Genomic DNA, 8,143 nt, shown 5'->3' with positions numbered 1-8,143 from the left:
GTTCCTTACAACCCAATAACGAAATATAAAAGTAAAAAACTAAGGGGAGGAGAAAAAGCCTTCGACGTGCACTGCCGGAGCTTCCCTCGGCCACCAAGAACTCCCCTAGCGAACTACCTCCTCTTGGATGCTTAGAACACCACTCCCTCGAGCTTGTCACGGAGAAATGCCACGGCAAGTAGGATTGACTGAGAAAAGTGAGACCTTCTCTCTCTAAAATTTTAAGCTCAAATCAGTGTGGAACTAAAGTCTTCTTCATTGTGTCTTCATCCTCTATTTATAGGGGAAAATTAACCCTAGGACTTGGTGTTGACTTTCATAGGATATTCTCAAACCATGGTTAATTTACTTGGGGATCGAGTAGAGCTGGCTATGATCCAGCCTGTATTGCTAGCTGAGTACCTGGCATGATCCCGCTGTAGAAGCCCAAGGACATAAAGTATCTACAAAGCAGGTGGCGTGGTCAGGAGGATCGGCTGTAGCAGCGTCGATCCCTCCAGGCGAATCTTCGAGGCAGATTTCTCGGGCAGTGATCTCGGAAAGTAGGGGACAACTGGCTTCAAAAATATCTTCTTCCACTTTGTTCGCTCTCCAAATGCCAGTCTAACTCGGCTTTTTCATTCTGCTCAACAGTCTCCTTATGTCACGGCATTTCCTTTCCTCATTTCCTTGCTCTTTATTCCTGCACATCATCACACAAGCACCTTTCCCATAAGGCAACACAGCTTTAAAAATGAAATGACGCGGTAAACCGAATTCCACCACATGCAACTAAATGCTTCTAAATACATCTACATGGTCCTAAATGATCTCTTAGACATTCGATAACTTAAGTGAAAAGGTCCCAAAATGTGACCTTTTAGAGAGTTGTCACACCCCCAAACTTAAGCTATTGCTTGTCCTCAAGCAATGGATAGTAATAAGCAAAAAAAATACCATGACAAGTTCAGAAGCATAATAGTTTTATGGGATAAAATTTCAGCCCTCAGCATATATGGCTTCAACATGCTAGACTAGGTCGAGAAATCTAGTACTATCCCCTAGAACATGATTCTTTGTGTGAGTGTGTGCGTGTTTGTATCCAGTCCATGCTTAACATACTTAAAAATTTCTAAGCAAGTTTTCTTAATTTTCCATGACATTTACAAATTTTTACTCCCACCTTACTTTCTTTTCTTTAATTCTTCTACGAGGGGAGTCATCCCATCACTTTACCATCCCACACTCTAGGTGAAATGAAGCATACCTTCTACCCCCGAGCTAGTCAGGTAGAGTCATCCCGTGACTACTTTCATTCACGCATATGCCATGGCATAGCAGAGTTTCCCTCTACAGATATACCAAGGCATTATTCATAACCTCATTCATTTATTTTTTATGTGGGTTTTTCATCATTCAAAGTTTTATGCCACAACATTTAAGAATTCACTTATAAAACATTTCTAAGTTTCTCAAGCATGGAAAACATACAATAGTGTATTCAAGGATTTCAAAGAAGCAAGTCCTAGAGTTGGTTCTATCATCTCAACCAGTCATGTACATTCTATCCTAGCCATCAAGATTCATCATCATCAGACATCCTTAACTAATTCCAGAAAACTATTCAAACATTTACTAATGTCACAACATATTCATTTTACTAATACTATCATGCAATGATACAAGAACCCTACTTCCCCCAAACTTGAGAGAAGTATTATCGTCAATGCTTACTAAAACTAAGGAAAATGAAACACATGCTACGAATGCAATGCAAGGTACCTTGTCTTCATGAGGGTGGTGGTGCAGCGGTCTCACGACGGGTGCGGTTTCTCAGTTTAGCAGGGCTGGAGTGTTCGGAGTTAGAAGCGGGTGCAGCCAGAGTTGTACTGGGACCTTTTGGGATAGTTGAGAGCTGGGGATCCTTGCGCTTAGATGCCTTCTTCAGGCAGTGTTTGCTCCTACGCAAAGGAGCTTACTGTAGCATCTCGAATTATGTCTCCCCCGTTGACTCAGTGGGTTATGGTACTTCGGGGTTCTCTTCTTCCATTGACGCAGTAGGTTGCGACATGTTGGGATGTTCTGCTGCCAGGGGTTTAACAAATTATGGGGATTCGAAAACATGAGCGAGTTGGAGGTTGGCTTCATGATCTTCAGCTAGCGACACGGCATGGAATGGATCTGGGTAGTGGGCTCTTCTGCTTCAGCGGGCTGGTGGCTTTCTTCACTTGCTGGATGGACATCGACAGTGGCAGGATTGGGCACATCTGCAGTTACCTCGGTATACTCATCTGGTGGAACAAGTGTTTTAGGGAAAACTGGGACGGTAAGTTTGTATGCGGGATAAACTCCAAGAAGGCGTTGGTGAGAAACTTATCTCGGCTCTTGGTGTAGGCGAAGTATGTCATCATTTTGTCAGACAGCTGCCCGACTTGCTCTTGAGTACGTTGAATGGCATGTTCCAAGGCATCTGGTTTTTCCTTAGCACGAGGAGATGCTGCAGCGAGATGTGGTCGCCTCATTTTCCTTCCCTTTGGCCTCCTTCAAACCCAACAACATAGGGATTTTTACCTTGGGAATTCCAGCGATGCCTGGGAAAATCTCGTCGGACTATTCTTCAGGCACTTTCTTTTTATGGAATAACGCTGTGATGAGGTTCGAAAATACCAGGGCACTTACAAGTCGCTTCAGGCATAAATGAGCTTGCTCTACAATTATTTTCCCTACTTCAATAGATCGCCCGAATACAATTGAGTGCAATAGAAGAATCTGCTGGCAGGAAACAATAGTGTTGTGGGAAGTGGGTAAAAGCTTGTACTTCATAAAGTGGTTCCACAACTTTGCTTGCGGTAGTAATCGCTCTCGATCCACGATCCTGCGGCTAAGTTACTGGCCATTCCATTGGGTTTCGGGAAAATAGAGGTATTCCAGAATGCCTTGGTATGTTTCATTATCTACTTCTTGCACGAAAATGGTGTGACGACTTCATCCACCTACAATTTAAAGTAACGATTAATGGTAGTGGGAGTAAATCGAATAGAAATGCCACGAACCATGATGGCATGCTGGTTCGGCTCGGTGATGTTTGAGTAAAACTCCTTCACTAACGACGCATTGACATTGGTAGGGTGTTTGGTAAATTTTTGCCACTTGTGCTTGTTAACAATGTCGAGCACATCCTTTTTAAGTCAGCCTCCTCCTCATCGGAGAAGATAAACCCCAACTCGAAAAATACCCTTCGATTTTGATGTTTTGGAACCGGTCTCGGGCGGCGTCATTCACGAAGTGTGGCGAAGATGCAGTAACAGAGGTGGACGGACGGGATCGTACCATGGTGTAAACGGAAAATAAAGAAAGAGTGAGAAATCTTGAAGCTTTGGTGGCTATGGAGGTTATTGGTGCAAAAGGAGGGAAGAAAAAGATGAAAGAAAGAAAAGTCAAAAAGTAAAGTGAAAGGAAAGAAAGATAAGAACAAAAGAAAGATAAGAACAAAAGAAAGATTTTGGGGGAGGGAATATTAAATAAGATGGTGAGATATGGGCGGAAGAAAACAAAAACAAAAAGTAAAAATTTTTAATCTTAAGTGAAAGTAAAAAATGAATAATGTTCCCTCCTTTTTCTTTTGTTATTGCCGCCCAAATTTCCATTGCTTCCAATGTACGCCTCACGTGCTGGTTGTGCGGAATGATTCTTGCAAGAAAAATAAAATAAAAATAGTTAATTAAAAAGAAGATATACTAAAATAATAACAAATTAAAATTATTTATACACAAAAGTAAATTTAAAATGTCTCGGTATCCTTAAGATGTTGGGTCGGTATCGATGTCATGCAAGAGAAGTGCAGGTTTTTCACGCAATGGTGGGACTCCTTGGTAAGCCTTCAGGCGCTGGCCATTGACTTTAAAGATGGACCCATCGTCCATGTTCTTGATATCAACAGCGCCATATGGGTAAACATGATGGACTTCGAATGGTCCCGACCATTATGATTTCAGTTTGCGAGGGAAGAGTAGCCTAGAGTTAAACAATAGCACTTTCTGGCTCATATGAAAATGCCGTGGTAAAATCATTTTTTCATGCCACTTTTTAGTTTTTTTGTAGAGCTTGGCATTTTTATATGCTTGCGATCGAAACACTTCCATCTCGTTCCGATCGAGCAACCATTTTTCCCCAGCTAGTTGCGCGTCAAAGTTTAATTTCTTGATCGCCCAGTATGCCTTATGTTCTAGCTCAACTGGCAGGTGGCAGGCTTTTCCATATACGATCTTAAAGGGCGACATTCCCAAAGGTGTTTTGAATGTCGTCTGGTAGGCTCAGAGTGATTCATCAAGTTTTTGAGACTAGTATTTCCTTCTAGGGTTAACCACATTCTCGAGGATCTACCTACTTGATTTCACGGTTAGACACTTTAGCTTGCCCATTTATTTGTGAGTGATATGCCGTGGCAATTTTATGTCGCACTCCATATTTCTGTAATGCCTTGGCAATTAGCTTGTTATCAAAGTGGGTGCCTTCGTCACTGATAATGGCCCTTGGTACTCAAAATCGAGTGAAGATGTTCATGTGAAGAAACTTGAGCACCGTCTTTGAGTCATTCCTCGGTGTGGCAATCGCTTCAACTCACTTAGATACATAGTCCACAACAAGAAAAATGTATAAGTCTCCAAAGGAAGATGGGAGTGGACCCATGAAATCAATGCCCTAAACATCAAAAAGCTCTATCTCCAAAATATTTTACAGTGGCATTTCGTGCCATCTGGAAATGTTTCCAGTGCTCTTACATCTATCGCATGCTTTGCAAAATTCGTGGATCCTTAAATAGTGATGGCTAGTAGAAGCCTGATTGAAGGACTTTGCAACAGTCCTCACACCTCTAAAATGCCCTCCACATGGTGTTAAGTGGAAATGGTGTAAGATATCTCGTTGCTCCTCTTCGGGGACACACCGTCAAATCATTTGATTGGCACATTGTTTGAACAAGTACGACTCATCCAAAAAATAGAACTTGGCATCATGATAGAACTTCTTCCTACCCTGGTTGTTCAATTCATAAGGAAAAACACCACTAACAAGAAAATTAACAAGGTCAGCGTACCACGAATTACCGTGGCATATAAAATTTTCACATTAGGGAATTCTTCCTTATATCAAAAATGTCATAGCATTCTGAAATGTTTTTGAGCCTAGATAAATGATCTGCAACCTGGTTTTCAATACATTTTCTATCAATTACCTCCAAGTCGAATTCTTGTAGTAGTAATATCCACATAATAAGTCTAGGCTTGGTATCTTTCTTGTTCACTAAGTATTTTATAGCTGAGTGATTGGTGTGAACTATGACTTTGGTGCCTATCAAGTATGGCCTAAACTTGTCAAATTCAAATACCACGGCAAGTAATTCTTTCTCAGTGGTAGTATAGTTCAATTGTGCCTCGTTCAAGGTACGACTAGCATAATATATAACATGAAAAATTTTACCTCTATGTTGCCCAAGCACAGCCATCACGACAAAATCACTTGCATCACACATTAATTCGAACGGTGTTGTCTAATATGAGGGAACCATAATCGGTACAGAGATAAGTCTTTGTTTCAGCTCTTTGAATGTGCCATGTCATTTCTGATCGAACACGAATGGTTGGTTCTGCTGCAGCAAGGTGCATAAGGGTTTGGATATTGTGAAGAAGTCCTTGATGAATCGTCTATAAAATCCAGCATGTACAAGGAAACTTCGAATGCCCTTGACATAAGTTGGTGGGGGTAGCTTCTCGATTACCTCAATCTTGGCTTTGTCTACCTCAATGCCCTTTGCAGAAATTTTATGCCCTAGAACAATGTCTTCAATCACCATGAAGTGGCTTTTTTCCCAATTTAGCATGAGATCAGCCTCCTCGCATCGCTTCAGTACCTTTTCCAGATTGCTGAGGCATTTTTGAAAGTCATCTCCGGAAACAGAAAAATCATCCATGAAAATTTTCAAAAAATCCTCAACCATGTCAGAAAATATGGCTTGCATACGGCGCTGAAAAGTTGTCGGGGCATTACAGAGTCCAAAAGGCATTCTTCGGAAAGCATAAGTGCCTAGGGACACGTGAATGTTGTCTTCTCTTGGTTCTTTGGTGCGATGGTAATTTGATTATACCCCGAGTATCCGTCCAAGAAATAATAGAATGCCTTGCCAACATTTGATCGATGAACGGCAAAGGGAAATGATCCTTCTTGGCCTTGTTGAGCTTGCGGTAATCCATGCAGATTCGCCACATGGTGACAATGTGTAGGTAGTAACTCATTATCTTCACTAGTCACCACAGTTGTGCCTCCCTTCTTTGGCATGCATTGAACGGGACTCACCCAAGAACTATCTGATATGGGGTATATCACTCCAGCGTCAAACCATTTAAGAATCTCTTTCATCACAATTTGATTCATGATTGGGTTTAATCTTCACTGTAGCTCTATGGATTTTCCATGGAATTCCTCCAGCAGGATTTTGTGCATGCGGATTATCGGACTTATTCCCTTCAGATATTCCATCGTCCATCTCATCGCTCTCTTATGCTGTGACAAACACTTAACAAACTAGATTTTTGGTTAGGAGTAAGGGTAGAGAAAATAATCACATGCAAAGTTTCATTACTACCCAGATAAGCATATTTAAGATGTTGTGGTAAATTCTTAAGTTCTAGTGTAGGAGCATGTTGTAATGAGGGCTTAGGAGGAACTCTTCAAAATTCAAAGGTTCGAAATACGTACCTGGGCTAGCTTTGAGGAAGCTAGCCTGCTGTTCCTTGGTAGAAAAATCATTAGGCTCTCCAGCCTTTAAGTCTTCGAATTGCCCCTCAACAGGTCTCAGCTGAATGAAATTGTCCTGGAAAAATTGATCTGCTTCTCTTTTGATCATTGTATCCACTTCTAAAATGCTCTGGCATTCTTCAGAGTCATCAATGTATTTGAGAGATAGAAATACATTCAGTGACATATTGGTCGGCCACTTGCATGGTCAGCTCGCCCCTCTCACAATCGATGAGTATATGACAGGTAGCTAGAAGGGTCTCCCCAAGATGATGGGTGATGTAGCATCGACCTCACAGTCCATAAAAATAGAAAATCGACAAGAAAAACAAATTTGTCAACCCGCACGATGACATCTTCAATTCGCCCTTCGGGACGAACATGTGAACAATCAGCTAATTGCAAGATGACAGTTGTGGGTCTCGTATTTCCTATCTCAAGCTTTACGAAAATTAACTTAGGCATCAAGTTCACACTTGAGCCAAGGTCACATTGTGCCTTCCCAAAAAATTTGTCTCCTATCGAACATGAGATGATAAAACTGCCCGGATCATGTGTATTTGGTGGCAGCTTGCTTAAGGAAGAGCAAAATTCTTTTGTCGTGGCAATTGTCTCGTACTGCTCAACCTTTGTCTTCTTGGTAACAATTTCCTTAAGGAATTTAGCATACGTAGGCATTTGTTCCATAGCCTCTAGAAAAGGAACATTGATTTGAAGTTGACTCAGAATGTCAACAAAATTTCTAAATTGAATATCTTCGTTATGCTTCTTCAGTTTTTGTGGAAAAGGAGGTGGGGGTCTGACTTCCTACACTGACGGGGTGTGAATAGAAGTTGCCTTGGCATTTTTATTTGCCCCGTCAGTTTCTTTACTTGATGAACCCTCAGCTTTGTCCTCTTCCTCTGGTGCTTCTTCCAGCACTTCTTACTCAGCTTGCACGGTCTCAGGGGGTGAGTTTTCCTTCGGTCTTCCCCCAAACTTATCTTCGACATTAATTTGTGTACCACTTCAGAGAGTTAGCACACTACATTGCTCCTTGCCATGAGGTTTGGTGACTTCAGTGTCACTCAGTAGATGTCCTGGTCTTCATTCTTGTAATGCCGTGGCAATTTGACCAACTTGACTCTCCAATGCCCTTAATGACAAACTATGGCTCTGGAGCAGGGCTCCTTGATTTTTGATGGAGGCCACATGGTCTTGAAGTATTGTCTTCATTGTTGCTATGAATTCTTGCATTGTGGCCTCCAAAGAACTGGTGTTAGATGAAGATGACCCGCCCTTGTTAGAATTATGCCATGGAATATTCGATTGAAAACCCAGAGAATCATTGAAATTCTACTGTCGAGTTGGTTGATATGCATTGATGGTTCTT

The sequence above is a fragment of the Hibiscus syriacus genome, unplaced genomic scaffold (genome assembly GCF_006381635.1).
Source record: "Hibiscus syriacus cultivar Baekdansim isolate YM2019G1 unplaced genomic scaffold, ASM638163v2 tig00110691_pilon, whole genome shotgun sequence".
Lineage (NCBI taxonomy): Eukaryota > Viridiplantae > Streptophyta > Magnoliopsida > Malvales > Malvaceae > Hibiscus > Hibiscus syriacus.
Note: the sequence above shows the minus strand (reverse complement) of the source record.